Source organism: Phyllobates terribilis, unplaced genomic scaffold, assembly GCF_046119375.1.
Source record: "Phyllobates terribilis strain yellow unplaced genomic scaffold, ASM4611937v1 Scaffold_4__5_contigs__length_816908805, whole genome shotgun sequence".
NCBI classification, from domain to species: domain Eukaryota; kingdom Metazoa; phylum Chordata; class Amphibia; order Anura; family Dendrobatidae; genus Phyllobates; species Phyllobates terribilis.
Window position 1 is genome coordinate 162,072,786 of NW_027362764.1, and position 16,797 is coordinate 162,089,582.

At 45.8% G+C, this 16,797-nt stretch overlaps 1 protein-coding gene and 1 long non-coding RNA gene across 3 annotated transcripts in view; one reads left to right on the forward strand and one right to left on the reverse strand.

Moving 5' to 3' along the window:
- LOC141265148 (uncharacterized) overlaps positions 1-1,501 on the reverse strand; it is a 67,656-nt gene extending 66,155 nt beyond the window's left edge. Inside the window, exon 1 of the long non-coding RNA XR_012320056.1 lies at positions 1,145-1,501. This is a non-coding gene — a long non-coding RNA (uncharacterized lncRNA). The remainder of the gene's footprint in view (positions 1-1,144) is intronic.
- The window catches only part of PALS2 (protein associated with LIN7 2, MAGUK p55 family member), a 170,369-nt gene continuing 154,585 nt past the window's right edge, over positions 1,014-16,797 (forward strand). For both annotated transcript variants that reach the window (XM_073677868.1, XM_073677869.1), the window contains exon 1: positions 1,014-1,258. The gene's annotated coding sequence lies outside the window, so the exon portion shown is untranslated. The remainder of the gene's footprint in view (positions 1,259-16,797) is intronic.

The following is a 16,797-nucleotide window of genomic DNA, read 5'->3' on the forward strand; positions in this document are numbered from 1 at the left end:
ATTATCACACACGTGTGGAGGACATTATTATCACACACAGGTAGAGGACATTATTATCACACGCATAGAGGACATTATTATCACACACAGGTAGAGGACATTATTATCATACACGTGTGGAGGACATTATTATCACACAGGTAGAGGACATTATTATCACACAGGTAGAGGACATTATTATCACACACAGGTAGAGGACATTATTATCACACACAGGTAGAGGACATTATTATCACACACAGGTAGAGGACATTATTATCACACGCGTAGAGGACATTATTATCACACACAGGTAGAGGACATTATTATCACACACAGGTAGAGGACATTATTATCACACACAGGTAGAGGACATTATTATCACACACAGGTAGAGGACATTATTATCACACAGGTAGAGGACATTATTATCACACACAGGTAGAGGACATTATTATCACACACAGGTAGAGGACATTATTATCACACACAGGTAGAGGACATTATTATCACACACAGGTAGAGGACATTATTATCACACAGGTAGAGGACATTATTATCACACAGGTAGAGGACATTATTATCACACACGTGTGGAGGACATTATTATCACACACAGGTAGATGACATTATTATCACACAGGTAGAGGACATTATTATCACACACAGGTAGAGGACATTATTATCACACAGGTAGAGGACATTATTATCACACACAGGTAGAGGACATTATTATCACACACAGGTAGAGGACATTATTATCACACTGAGGACATTATTATCACACATGTACAGGACATCTGCAGGGCTCTGCCTTTGGCTCCCACATGACAGTGACATAACAATGCCCTGCTCTCCCGCAGCGCGGCGCCTCTGGCCGGTGTTCCCGGCGGCCAGTCACGGAGGGGGCGGGGAGGAGATGTGTGCTGGCGCTGGCGATGGCTGCAGCTTATTGAATTCTGACTGACGTAACTTTTTGCCGCCCAAACGTGTCGTCAGCGACCCTAAGATGCGCGCGCACAGTTTGCGCGCAACCGCCCGGCTCTTCCCCGTGCTCTCTCGGGCACGCGCTCCTCGTTCACAGTTGCGCTGACGCCGGCTGTGCTCACGAGAGAGAGTTCCTGAGGAGCAGCAGGCTCGCGGGTCACATGTGAGCGGTTATTACCTTGTGTCTGCCCGTCATCCTGTGACAGAACGGCGGCGGCATCGGAGGTGTGAGCACGGCCCTCCGCTCTCCTCGTTATCCCCTCTCTTCTGACTGACAGCGCGGCCGGCAGAGGTGAGTGGCTGTCACCGGTCAGCAGCGCAGTGATTTGTGTGCAGCGCTGTCCTCGTGTCCTGTGCAGTGCGGACGTACATGTGTGTGCAGAGGCATGGCTGGTGTCATACATGTCACTGCCGGTGTCATACATGTCACTGCCGGCAGCCTCTGTCAGTGGCCGGCACTAGGACATGCTCAGTGCGGAGCCCTCGTCCTCTCCCCGGGTTTCCTCCAGAGGAGGAGGGGGTAGCACTGGAGGAAAACATGAATGATTTCTCCCCGGATCCCAGTGTATGGGGAATGGAGAGCAGTGACCTGCGTAATGGAGAGGTCTGGGGGAGAGTTACATGATACCTGTAGTGCCTGCTGGGGAGGACAGCTGGATGCTAAGGCATGGAGGGCACTCGCATACAGCCCCATGATCAGTGCAGAATGCTGAGGCATGGGGGGGACTCGCATACAGCCCCATGATCAGTGCAGAATGCTGAGGCATGGGGGGGCACTCACATACAGCCCCATGATCAGTGCAGAATGCTGAGGCATGGGGGGGCACTCACATACAGCCCCATGATCAGTGCAGAATGCTGAGGCATGGGGGGGCACTCACATACAGCCCCATGATCAGTGCAGAATGCTGAGGCATGGGGGGGACTCACATACAGCCCCATGATCAGTGCAGAATGCTGAGGCATGGGGGGGGACTCGCATACAGCCCCATGATCAGTGCAGAATGCTGAGGCATGGGGGGGGACTCGCATACAGCCCCATGATCAGTGCAGAATGCTGAGGCATGGGGGGGACTCGCATACAGCCCCATGATCAGTGCAGAATGCTGAGGCATGGGGGGGACTCGCATACAGCCCCATGATCAGTGCAGAATGCTGAGGCATGGGGGGCACTCGCATACAGCCCCATGATCAGTACAGAATGCTGAGGCATGGGGGGCACTCGCATACAGCCCCATGATCAGTACAGAATGCTGAGGCATGGGGGGCACAAGCATACAGCCCCATGATCCGTGCCGAATGCTGAGGCATGGGGGGCACAAGCATACAGCCCCATGATCAGTGCCGAATGCTGAGGCATGGGGGGCACAAGCATACAGCCCCATGATCCGTGCCGAATGCTGAGGCATGGGGGGCACAAGCATACAGCCCCATGATCAGTGCCGAATGCTGAGGCATGGGGGGCACAAGCATACAGCCCCATGATCAGTGCCGAATGCTGAGGCATGGGGGGCACAAGCATACAGCCCCATGATCAGTGCCGAATGCTGAGGCATGGGGGGCACTCGCATACAGCCCCATGATCAGTACAGAATGCTGAGGCATGGGGGGCACTCGCATACAGCCCCATGATCAGTACAGAATGCTGAGGCATGGGGGGGCACTCGCATACAGCCCCATGATCAGTGCCGAATGCTGAGGCATGGGGGGGCACTCACAGCCCCATGATCAGTGCCGAATGCTGAGGCATGGGGGGGCACTCACATACAGCCCCATGATCAGTGCCGAATGCTGAGGCATGGGGGGGGCACTCACATACAGCCCCATGATCAGTGCAGAATGCTGAGGCATGGGGGGGGCACTCACATACAGCCCCATGATCAGTGCAGAATGCTGAGGCATGGGGGGGGCACTCACATACAGCCCCATGATCAGTGCAGAATGCTGAGGCATGGGGGGGCACTCACATACAGCCCCATGATCAGTGCAGAATGCTTAGGCATGGGGGGGGGGGCACTCACATACAGCCCCATGATCAGTGCGGAATGCTGAGGCATGGGGGGGGGGCACTCACATACAGCCCCATGATCAGTGCGGAATGCTGAGGCATGGGGGGGGGGGCACTCACATACAGCCCCATGATCAGTGCAGAATGCTGAGGCATGGGGGGGCACTCACATACAGCCCCATGATCAGTGCAGAATGCTGAGGCATGGGGGGGCACTCATGTAAAGCCCTATGATCAGTGCAGTATTGGGTGGCACTTACTGCACTGATCATAGGGCTTTATGTAAGTGCCCCCCAATACTGCATTGATAATAGGGCTTTATGTGAGTGCCCCCCATGCCTCACCATACTGCACTGATCATAGAGCTTTATGTGAGTGCCCCCCATGCCTCAGCATACTGCACTGATCATAGGGCTTTAGGTACGGTGAGGCACTTACATAAAGCCCAATGATCAGTGCAGTATGGGGGACACTTATATAAAGCCCTATGATCAGTGCAGTATTCTGAGGCATAGGGGGCACTTTCATAAAGCCCTATGGGCAGTGCAGTAAAAGGCATGGTGAGAGCTCTCACTGTATGCCCCTGCGTTGGAGTGGAGGGTGCCATATGGCACCTCTATAGGATGTACAGGTGGCACATCAGGACCGGTGTCTGACAGCAGCTGTCATCTGTCTATCACTGGCAGCAGAAGCGCTATGGCAGGAGCTGTGCTCCTAAACGTCAGTCTGCGCCAGCTGACTTACTGGGCATCTTATGATACAGCAGAGTTGGGTCTCATTCAGACGTCCTTTGTGTTCCTGTTATATAATCTATGGAGCCGTTCACATGTCCACAAATAGAGACCACTCCATCTTTGATCAGATTCCCGGATCAAAATCCAATGATCATGGGTCTTTGAAAAACTGATAGTAAAAATGGACACGCTTATGAAAATCTGATCCAGCGCAGTGATGGAAATTTTTCTCATGTATGACAAAAATTAAAAGTTTGTATGAGGTCTTGGATGATCAGTCTACTATCTGATGTATTGAATCATTTTATTCCTTGCAAGATAGAAAGTCTGGGGCATCATTTGTTAGTTCTGCATTGTGCAGTTTCTACTAGACTTCACAGGCCTGTTGTGTTTTAAAGCCTTGGCTGCGGTGTCTCACCGCTGCAGTTAGTGATTGGCTGCGGTGTCTCACCGCTGCAGTTAGTGATTGGCTGCGGTGTCTCACCGCTGCAGTTAGTGATTGGCTGCGGTGTCTCACCGCTGCAGTTAGTGATTGGCTGCGGTGTCTCACCGCTGCAGTTAGTGATTGGCTGCGGTGTCTCACCGCTGCAGTTAGTGATTGGCTGCGGTGTCTCACCGCTGCAGTTAGTGATTGGCCGCGGTGGATAGTTCCAGATTTCTCTGATGTGCTCAGAACGACCCACCATTAAACAGAGGGCAAATGTTGATTTTAATTATTAGACTGTGGCATTTCATTTATAATTTCTAATACCTGGACGTTAATCTCAATGGGAGGCCTGTCTGCACGGTTTTTGCATGTGGATGAATTGGTATGGTGGTGCCTGCGCTGGTCCCCAAATAAAAGTGCTGATGAAAGAAGCACTGCTGTTTCCAGTGTAAGGGGGTTATGTGCACAGAAGAAGCTTCAGTAAAACACAGGAGGTGGTTTTCCTCAAGTGTCGTCTTTATCGTTTTTGCAGCGGCTTTGCAATTGGAATATATAATATAATTTTATATATAAAATAGTGGCGGACTGGAAACGAAAGCTGCAGAATCATGGTCAAGTCACTTTTTAGCCACTTCATGGCTTTCAAAGCGTAAACATATGCATAGCAAGTCGTTTTGAAATTGCTTTGCATATAGTCGTTATTTTTAACGTTTTTGAGCGTTGTTCCAAGAGTCATCCACCTGGGGAAAAAAAGTCCTGTGCGCATACCCTAAGGCTATGTTCACACATCGTGGTTTTTGATAGGTTTTTTTTATGCAAATTTTCAGCTGCCTTTTGCAGTACCAGCAATGTCTATGAGAAACCAGAATTCTCTGTTCACACATCATGGGGTTTTTTTGGGGATTTTTTTCAGGATTTTGTGCCTTGCATGTTTTTTTTGGAAAATAGAGCATGTCACTTATTTCAGCTTTTTTTCACCCATAAGAAGTAATGGGTGGTGAAAACAACGCATCCAAATTTGAATTAGCGTTTTCAGCATTTTTTTTTTATGCCAAAATAGAATGGGGTTCTTTTTTTTTTCACAGAACTTTATGTACATGCATAAAGAGGCAGAAGGATAGTGGAAAAAAACGCATCAAAAAATCACCAAAACTGCAATACAAATCCTGAACAAAATGCCCTTGAAGATCAGGTTTTGTTGCAGAAAATTGACGACAAAAAACCATGTGTGAACATAGCCTAAGCCAGGTTCATCTGATCTAATGCCAGAAGAGAGAACTTTAATGAGACTGGAACTTTACACCTTAGCAAGCGTCTTACGGAGCCCTTTATTTATACTGCTGGCGCTGTGGCGCAACTGTTTTGTACTATGCCATTTTTGTAAGGCACTGCACACATCTGTCACAGGCTCCATCCTAGATTGTCATTTTTGCAATAACAAATATTTATTCTGGAAAAATGATTGAAAACTGACACCATTATAGTTAGTTGTGTCCTTTTGCCCTTTGTGATGGAACCATTCCCTACATAAATTCTGTTTTGTGTAATGTGTTTTTTTTTTTTTTTTTCTGTTTCTATAATTGAAGAAAAAAAACAAGTCCTTACTGCAGATGTGTACTTGTCCTAAATAGATGTAAGCCATCATCTCCCATCCTTTCTGTACTGAGCCCCCTAGTGTCCTAACCAACACTTCAATCACATTTGTTTCGGGTTTTTTTGTATTTTTAAAAACATTTTTTTCAGCTCCATAAGGGACTTGACCCTGTGATTGAAACCTTATTCTATATTCCACATTACAACAGCATTGTAGTATACGGCCAAAATCCAGGTAACTTATGAAAGCCCAGACTACTACATCCTTTGTCAGGAAGGGGTTAAAGGGAAGCAGTTAGCCGTACCATTACTTCCTTATGTAAAATCGAGTTATGTGCTTGTACCCCAATAGAAAGCATACCTTTTTTTTTTTTGTAAAGATCTCATGTGCCAGGCATGAGAAATCTAGCGTAGAAACCTATTGATGTTCATGACAGCGGGTCATTGCACTTGGAGGAAGCTGCCTTATGATAGTTTTCTCCTTTGAAACTAGAAATACAGGTGCATCTCACTAAATTAGAATATCATCAAAAAGTACATTTATTTCAGTTCTTCAACACAAAAAGTGAAACTCATATATTATATAGTCATTACAAACAGAGTGATCTATTTCAAGTATTTATTTCTGTTAATGTTGATGATTATGGCTTACAGCCAATGAAAACACAAGTCATTATCTCAGTAAATTAGAATACTTTATAACAGCTTGAAAAATGATTTTAAAATCTGAAATGTTGGCCTACTGAAATGTATGTTCAGTAAATGCACTCAATACTTGGTCAGGGCTCCTTTTGCATCAATTACTACATCAATGCAGCGTGGCATGGGTGCGATCAGCCTGTGGCACTGCTGAGGTGTTATGGAGCCCAGGTTGCTTTGATAGCAGCCTTCAGCTCGTCTGCATTGTTGGGTCTGGGGTCTCTCATCTTCCTCTTGACTATACCCCATAGATTCTCTATGGGGTTAAGGTCAGGTGAGTTTGCTGGCCAATCAAGCACAGTGATACTGTTGTTTGTAAACCAGGTATTGGTGCTTTTGGCAGTGTGGACAGGTGCCAAGTCCTGCTGGAGAATGAAATTTCCATCTCCAAAAAGCTTGTCAACAGAGGGAAGCATGACGTGCTCTAAAATTTCCTGGTAGACGGCTGCGCTGACTTTGGTCTTGATAAAACACAGTGAACCTACACCAGCAGATGACATGGCTCCCCAAACCATCACTGATTGTGGAAACTTCACACTAGACCTCAAGCAGCTTGGATTGTGGCCTCTCTGCTCTCCTTCAGACTCTGGGACCTTGATTTCCAAATGAAATGCAAAATTTACTTTGCATTTATTTGGTGTCAATGACTGCCTTCTGGACATCTGTCAAGTCAGTAGTCTTCCCCATGATTGAGGAGCCTACTGAAACAGACTAAGGGACCTCTTCAAACGCTTAGGAACCCTTTGTAGGTGATTTTTGTTAATTATTCTAATTTACTGAGTTAATGACTTTTGTGTTTTCATTGGCTGTAAACCATAATCATCAACATTAACAGAAATAAACACTTGAAATAGATCACTCTGTTTATAATGACTCTATATAATGAGTTTCTCTTTTTGTGTTGAAGAACTGAAATAAATTAACTTTTTGATGATATTCTAATTTAGTAAGATGCACCTGTAGTTCAGATGAGCTTGGTTTACATTAACAGCATGGATTCTTTGCTGACTGACTCAAAAATACTTAACCAGATGGTGGACGAGAGTGAATGGTACGTCTGCTAAAATGTTGCTCCCTGCTATCTTGGAAAAATGTCACTTAAGATGAAGCTCCAACATCATGGATGGGACACCACTAATATTTTTAACTATATGTCTAAGTCTATTAATTCTCTGTATCCTACTATATACAGTGGGGAAAAAAGTATTTAGTCAGCCACCAATTGTGCAAGTTCTCCCACTTAAAAAGATGAGAGGCCTGTAATTGACATCATAGGTAGACCTCAATTATGAGAGACAAAATGAGAAAACAAATCCTGAAAATCATTGTCTGATTTGGAAAGAAATTTTTTTTCAAATTTTGGTGAAAAATAAGTATTTGGTCAATTACAAACAAGTAAGATTTCTTGCTCTCACAGACCTGTAACTTCTTCTTTAAAAGGCTCCTCTGTCCTCCACTCATTACTTGTAGTACTGGCACCTGTTTGAACTTGTTATCAGTATAAAAGACACCTGTCTGCAACGTCAAACAGTCACACTCCAAACTCCACTATGGTGAAGACCAAAGAGCTGTCGAAGGACACCAGAATCAAAATTGTAGCCCTGCACCAGGCTGGGAAGACTGAATCTGCAGTAGGCAAGCAGCCTGGTGTGAAGAAATCAACTGTGGGAGCAATAATTAGAAAATGGAAGACATACAAGACCACTGATAATCTCCATCAATCTGGGGTTCCATACAAGATCTCACCCCATGGGGTAAAAATGATCTCCAGAACGGTGAGCAAAAATCCCAGAACCACACGGGGGGACCTAGTGAATGACCTGCAGAGAGCTGGGACCAATGTTACACAGGCTACCATCAGTAACACACTACGCCGCCAGGGACTCAGATCCTGCAGTGCCAGACATGTCCCCCTGCTTAAGCCATTACATGTCCAGGCCCTTCTGAATTTATTAGAGAGCATTTGGATGATCCAGAAGAGTATTGGGAGAATGTCATAAGGTCAGATGAAACCAAAGTAGAACTGTTTGGTTAAAAACACAACTCATCGTTTTTGGAGAAGAAAGATTGCTGAGTTGCATCCAAAGAACACCATACCTACTGTGAAGCATGGGGGTGGCAATATCATGCTTTAGGGCTGTTTCTCTGCCAAGGAACCAGGACGACGGATCCGTGTACATGAAAGAATGAATGGGGCCATGTATCGTGAGATTTGGAGTGCAAACCTCCTTCCATCAGCAAGGGCATTGAAGATAAAATGTGGCTGGGTTAGAAACATTTCAAGGTCCTGGAGTGGCCTAGCCAGTCTCCAGATCTAAACCCTATAGAAAACCTTTGGAGGGAGTTGAAAGTCCATGTTGCCCAGTGACAGCCCCAAAACATCACTGCTCTAGAGGAGATCTGCATGGAGGAATGGGCGAACATACCAGCAACAGTGTGTGCCAACCTTGTGAAGACTTACAGAAAACATTTGACCTCTGTCTTTGCCAACAAAGGATATATAATAAAGTATTGAGATGAACTTTTGTAATTGACCAAATACTTATTTTCCACCAAAATTTTAAAAAACTTTCTTTCCAAATCAGACAATGTGATTTTCAGGATTTGTTTTCTCATTTTGTCTCTCATAGTTGAGGTCTACCTATGATGTCAATTACAGGCCTCTCTCATCTTTTTAAGTGGGAGAACTTGCACAATTGGTGGCTGACTAAATACTTTTTCTCCCCACTGTACGGTACTGATCAAAAATTTGGAAACGTCTTTTCATGCAATGGTTTTCCTTGTTGTTGGATTGTGCACAATGTAGATTCAGACTGAAGGCAGCAAAACGTGTCTAAAGAAACATAGAACAAAACCAGAATCCCTTGGCATTTTTTCAAGCAACTTCATCAGGTGGTCACCTGGAATGGCTTTACAACAGTCTCAAAGGAGTCTCCAGAGGTGCTAGCACTTGTTGGGTGCGTTGCTTTTCACTCTGCTGTTCAACTCATCCCAAACCACCTTAATTGAGTTGAAGTCGAAAGTTTGTGGAGGCCATGTCATCTGACACAGCACTGAATAGACATATAGCCCTTGGATGTCCTGGAAGTGTTTTGTGGATCATTGTCCTGTTTCATGTTGCAGAAATCTGTGGTTGCCATGCTGGGCTAGTGTGCCTCAAATTTGGAATAAATTACCAAGTGTCAACAGCAGTTCTCCCCCACACCATCGCACATCTCATTCCATGCTTCCCTATTGGCATCACAAATGTAGAAACCATCCACTGACCTTTTCTGCATCTCACAAAGAAATGGAGGTTGATACTAAAATTTGTCACATTTTGACTCCTTTGCCCACAATACAGATTTCCACTGATCTAATGTCTAGTCCTTGTTGGCCAAAACAATTCTCCTCTTCTTGTTTGAGGTCCTTAGCAGTGGCTTCTCTGCAACACTTCGACCATAAAGCCCTGCTTCTCTGGACAGTTGATGTTGAGATGTGTCTACTCCTTTATGTCTGTGCATCATTTGAGGGTTGTTATTTGAGGTCTTGTCAGTTTGAGGTTTCTGAGCCTGTTAACACTTATGAACTTGTCCTCTGCAGCAAAGGTCATTCTTGATTTTTCTTTCATGGGCCTGGTTGTCTTGAGAACCAGTTTCATTATAGCGATTGATGGTTTTCATGACTGCACTTAAGCATACCTTCAAGATTCTAGTAATTTTCTGCGTTTACAGGCCTTCGTGTCTTAAAGGGGTTGTCCACTACTAGGACAACCCCCTTCTTGAACTAAATGTTTGGCCCCGATAAAATAAAAAAGCCTATACTCGCCTCCTATGCTGGTGCCGTTCTAGCTGAGTCAGCCCTCGCAGTCCCGGGGCTGCCGTGCGGTTGTTGTGACATGTGCCACTGTCTCCACCTTTGGACAAATCGAACATGAAGGGGAAGTCCAGGCTGCGGCTTCTCTCTGACTTAATGTTCAATTCAACAGGAGGTGGGGACAGTGATGCCAGCGCCGGTTGCGTCACATGTCATAAAAACTGCACGAGTGCCGATACTGTGGGAATGGCGCCAGCACGTGAGGGGAGTATGAGCTTTTTTTATTTTATTGGGGCCAATCGTAGGGGATGACAAGTAGTTGTCCAAGTAGTGGACAAGTTCGTTAAAGTTATAATGGACTGCGATTTATCTTACCTGAGGAGAAGTTCTTGCCATATTCTGGGTTGGAACATTTGTGGAATCAGTGGAGCATGGAACTGTGTACCATCACTACCCCTAAAAAACACACCTGATGGGTCGCAATCACTTTCGGAAGGCCGGTGATTCCACAAACTTAAGGGTATGTGCACATGGTATTGGCAGCGCTTTAAACACAGGATACTTTATGCTGCATCCAAAGCGCTGCACGCAGGTGAATCCGCATGTGTTCATTGAACCATGCAGATTCACCACATCCTATACATTGGAATGATGTAATTTCTCTTGCGAGACTAGCGACTCCGCAAGAGAAATTGACATGCTGCGGTCTGTAAAGACGCGCCACATATCTGTGTCTGCTGGTGATTCACAGGAGCACGGAGACGCATAGTGGACATGAGAGTTCTTGATGCTGTAACATCTGGCCGCTGTGTATTGCACGCAGCGCAAGTGTGCTGCGTCCAATCCACAGCGATTGCTGATCGTGTGCACGTACCCTAACTCTTGACAAGGCATACCTGTCCATTGGCTGCCATTCCAGCTGCTGTCAGAATGACATTGGGGGTGTAAAGCTGTCATCAAAGTAAAAGGAATCTAAGGCTTAACATCTATTCCATTTTACTTACCATGTTTTTATTTACTACTTGTTTCCATATGTGTTCTGTGGTATCGCTGCCTTCAGTCTGATGTGCAAATTCCTTTAATCGCTCATTCACACAACCGTATTTTCGGTCCGAGTGCTGTCCATGAAAAAAACGGACAGTACTCAGACCAATGTTATTTAGTAGGGCAGTGCAGATGAGCTATATATATATATATATATATATATATATATATATATATATATATATATATATATATATATATATATATATATATATATTTATTATTTTTTACAGTCCAAATCTGCGTGTGAAAAAATTTGCCGCATGCACTATTTTCTTTCGTAAATCGGATTATAGCAACCGTATTTTACCGATACACTGCGAAAAACTTGAAATGGTCTTGTAAATGATAGCTGCTGTTAAAAAAGGAAAAAAAAAAAAAAGATTGCACACGGATGACAGGTGGGAAAAAAAAAACGTCTGAGTTTTCTGGATGGTCAACTAGGAAATTAATTGCAAGAAAAGGTGTGTCCAAACTTTTGACTTGAATTATAAATGGCCAAACTTCCAATCTGACCAATGGCGGCATTTGTATGTTTCCCCATGGGAGGTGGCGCGTGTATGCCATTCAAACGCGCTCTCCATGGCTTCTTTACCACGCTGCTAAGACAGCCGGCATTTGTTGTCATGTGTGTCTTGAGAATACAAAGTTTCAAGGTCTCGTGGGCACCAGGACTGTGGAGTCTGGAGCCCATTTTGGTGGAGTCGGAATAAAATGGACCAACTCCAACTCCTAAAATATATAATAAATTGGGTACAGTAGTTCAATGCAGTTTGTGGGGAATATTTTTTTTCATAAGAATTTAGGAAAGTTATGAAATGTCCTATTCCTGATCTAAGGGTCTAGACTTTTAGCTGAGATGAATCTGTGCTACAGTAAATTCATCACTTAAACATGAGCCGTGTATGAGGGAGTCAGAGTCATGTAAATTGAGGTGTCGGAGGTTTGGCTTACTGACTCCACAGCCCTGGTGGGCACAGGAAATGTGAGTGATTACGGCCGGAGCACGTTGCTGTGGAATATGTTGGTGCTATAAGGTACACTTGCACTACCTGATACTTTTTACAGTAGATTCTAATTCTTTATGATAAGAAATGATCTTCACATAATCACAGATAATATAGCAGTCTTGTTTTCCTGTCCTCCAGATCTTCTTTCTAATGTTTGCGTGGGATAACACAGAGCTGACAAGAATGTTTACAGTTCTCGCTTTCCTTCCCCTCATGGATGGTGAGGTTTTACCTCGTAGTGAGCGTATATACCGTGCTCATTAGGGATACAGGCAGCGTTCTTCAGGTCTGACGCCCCTGGCTGCTGCCTTTCATGTTAAGGGTAGTCTGAGTGTTACATGCTGCTGTCTGTGTCTGGAAGCCTGGAGACACTAGATCCTGATTTTGCATGTGCATGCATTATGTATATGTTTGTTGAAGATGGTGTAAAATTTGACTTTTTCAGTATGTACTTTAGGTTTAGCTTCACATTCTTGGGTGATGTCAGCGATTGTTAGATTACAGTTCCCTGACGATTATAATGTAGGTTTCGTCTTGTATAAATGCCGGCAGTGTAACTCCCGTTTGTCTACTCTTTCCATGGTAATTCTATTTTAATGTCGTGTAATATAGCAGATGTTCTCAGTCTGAGACTGTTGCATGGCATTTATGAGGTTGAGGCGCTCTGCCAATATTACAGTAGGGATCGCAGCAGATGTTGGATGTAGACTATGACACTTTTTTCATTGTCCTGTCTTATCTTCGGCAGCAGCCTGTGGACGGAGCTTGTTGAGCTGATTTCTGCTGATTCTTGGAACCTTTGTCTTAGTGCATAGACGTCTCACTATATTATTAGTGTTTAGAGTCTGGTTTATACAGTAAAGGCAATAAGTATGGCCCTGTTTTGTGTTTACATGGACAAAAGATATTTTACCTGGTTTGAATACTTGACAGTTAGCATTTACATGCAGGCTTTTTTTTTTTTTTCTAAAGCCGATCTGTATGTTTCTACCTCTGTGACCTAAATATAGAGAAGTGTACATACTCTCTGCACTAAAATACTGTCCACACTGCATTTGAGGCACGTTCTGCCTAACGTATTTGCTAGATATACACAATTGTTTAGCTATAAAGTCATATTCATCTGCTGGTGTCCCATTGTAAAAAAAAAAAAAAAAAAAAAAAAAAAACGTGCAGCATGTGTTTTTCTGTCACCCATGACAGCACAACGAGAGAGTGGATCCGCCCTTCAAGATAAAAAGGGCAGCGCCTCTCTCCGCCTCAATGGTTTCCTGTCCTTGATGGGGGACCTTCCTTCTCGTCGTCGGCGACAGCAGCAAGATCATCTTACCGGGGCCGGTCGGTTGTGGCAGGTCACATTCTCTGTTGCGGCCGGTCCCGTGGGTCCTGAAAGCGCCTCCTTGTGGTCTCCCCATGTGCGGGCGGGGGTTTGCAGCACCTACATAGCATGGTAGCCGGCAAACCCCGCGTCCCGGATGTGATGCCATGGGGTGCGACCGGAAGTCGCGCCCCGATAACGCGCGATGGGACCTCTGACCCCCAGATGTAATTTTCAGGGGAGGTACCGGAAGCTGCGGGAATGCCGGCGGGTGATCTCCCTGGCACAATGAGGGTACTTAAGGGTAGATCACCAGCTAAGCAGGGTTGCAGTGCACCGTAATGGCCTCACAGCAGCCCTCCCCACCGCATGAGTAGCAGTCCATCCTGCAACTGCAGCAGCCCAAGGAGATGGAGCAGCCTCGGCGACAGAGGCGCACCCAGGAGTAGCGTCCATCGCAGAGCAGGAGCAGTGGGCGTTCTGGGACACGCAGCACCAAGGATTCAACGTCCAGCCGGCATAGCTCCTGCAGGATCGATGATTCCGCGGTCTCCCGAGGAGAAGTGTCGGATATCGTCCTGCTTCCCATTCCGATACCCTGTTTTTATCTACTGGGTAGTGAGTGAGCTACGTGAAAGTCGCTGTATTAATGTAGACTTTTTCCTGTTTTGTCTCTCTCTCTCTCCCTCTCCCTCTCCTTCCTCCTTTATATGGTCAGGATGTCCCTAAGAAATGTACGGAGAAATCCAAGTACAGAGTATGTGCTCTGTGTGAATGGGGTTTGACTAAAGACTGGCCCAAAAAATTATGCCAGCCATGTATGGAGGGAACCCCGGATTTTGCTTCAAATCTAAAAACCCTTATTAGGTTTTGAATTGCTAAAATTGTTTTCCCAGGCAAAAGAAGCATCCCAGACCCATAGAACAAAAACTCCACCCACCCTTTCAGACTCTGAATCCGACGAGGGAATGCTGGATGACACCACTGACTCTTCCTCTTTGGATGGCGAGGCAGGCACAGGTCATTGTTTTCCCCTGGAAAGTGTTGGATAGCTTAGTAAAAGCCGTCAGGTCCACAATGGGGTTAGTTGACCAGAAGGCAAAAAAATCTGTTCAGGATATTATGCTCGGCACCTTGGATCGGAAAAAACATAGTTTTTCCGATTAACGATACGGTGCAGGGACTTATCAAGAAGGAGTGGGATAGGCCGGAGCAAAAGGGTCCCCTTCCATCTTCCTTCAAAAGGAAATATCCCTTTAATGAGGAAGATACCGCTTGCTGGAATAAAGCCCCGAAGCTGGATGTTGCGGTGTCCAAAGCTAGAAAATCTTCTCTCCCTTTTGAAGACACAGGGATGCTGAAGGACCCACTGGACCGGAAGGTAGATACCTTCCTTAAGGGTACTTGGGAGTCATCAGCAGGGGTTTTGAAACCAGCCATAGCAGCAACCTGTACAGCAAGATCCCTTATAGTTTGGTTAGACAGGTTAGAAGACCAGGTTAAGAACGAGTCACAGGACTCAATTCTGGCCTCTACCAGTATTGAAAGGAGCTGCGGCCTTCTTATCTGACACGTCTGCGGATTCCGCCAGATTAGCAGCAAGATCTGCGGCCCTGCACTTCCAGTACAGAGCTCTTCCCTTCGGCCTAGCCGTGGCGCCCCGCATATTCACAAAACTTATAGCGGAGGTTACGGCTCATCTCAGGGAGGAAAACAGATTGATAATTCCGTACCTGGACGACTTCCTAATAGTGGGCAAAACTCACGATCAGTGCCTGGCCTAAGTGGATCAGGTGTGCACCATCTTAAAAAAAATTTAGGATGGTGTTTAAACCAAGAAAAGTCAAAATTGATCCCGCATACAACGCAGATCTTTTTAGGCCTTACACTGGTTTCGGTTCCACAGGAATGTCGCCTGCCCGAGCAGAAAAGAGAGAAAATAAAAAAATTTTGTTTCGACAGCCATAACAAACCCAGTAATGACTCTCAGGGGGGCCAAGTCTCTGCTGGGGTCCCTCACCTCCTGCATCCCAGCAGTATGCTGGGCCCAATTTCATTCAAGAGAATTACAATGGGACGTCCTAAAGAACGAAATCGTCCTCAGGGGGCATCTGGAGGGCAGATTAACACTCCCTCACAATGTAATTCAGTCACTCTATTGGTGGTTAAAGACAAACACTTTCCAGACAGGCGTCCCCTGGGTTCCTCAAGTTACCAGAGTGATTACTACGGACGCTAGCCCCAGGGGATGGGGGGCGCACCTAGACAACCACCCGATACAGGGGACTTGGTCAGAAGAGGAGAGTCTGGAGTCTTTCAACATGTGGGAACTACGAGCTGTAGAGAAGGCACTAATCGCTTCTTACCCCTTCTACGAGGACATCATATAAAAATTCTGTCCGACAACCAGGTCACTGTGGCATATGTGAACCACCAGGGGGGAACTCGCTCAAAATCACTAATGCAAGTTGCGGGGAGGATATTTTCTCTAGTGGAAGGAAAAGTTCTCTTTTTAAAGTCCCTTCATATCGGAGGAGAGGACAACACGAACGCAGACTTTCTAAGTTGCAGGCCACTATTGCAGGGAGAATGGACTCTAAATCACTCAGTCTTCCGCCAGCTAGTGGCCATGTGGGGGTCTCCAGAAGTCGACCTGTTTGCGACTCGTCAGAACAGCACATTAAAAAAGTTCTGCTCACTGAATCCCATGGAAAACCCTTTAGTAGTAGACACCTTCCAGTGCAGATGGGATTTCAGTCTGGCCTATGCCTTTCCCCCCAACGTGCCTAATTCCAGCAGTGTTGAGGAAGATCTGGGAGGATCAGGCTTGAGTGGTGCTCATAGCCCCCTTCTGGCCCAAGAGACCTTTTGGCTGAAGAGCATGTCAATCACGAACCCCTGGATTCTTCCAGAGAATCCCGACCACCTTGCTCAAGGTCCTATATTCCATCCTCAGGTGAAAGGATTGCACTTTAGCGGCCTGGAACTTGAGAGGTCGTTGCTAGAGGGTCGGGGTTTCTCATCGAATCTAGTTAGTAGGAAACCAATCACTACTAAAATTTACAGTAGTCTGGAAGAAGTTCTTGTCATCTCAGGGATTCTCCCTGTGGGGGGGGGGGGGGGGTTTCCCATAACGGCCATTTTGGAATTTCTTCAAAAAGTGCTGGAAAAAGGCCTAGCGGTTAGCACCTTTTAAAGGTCCA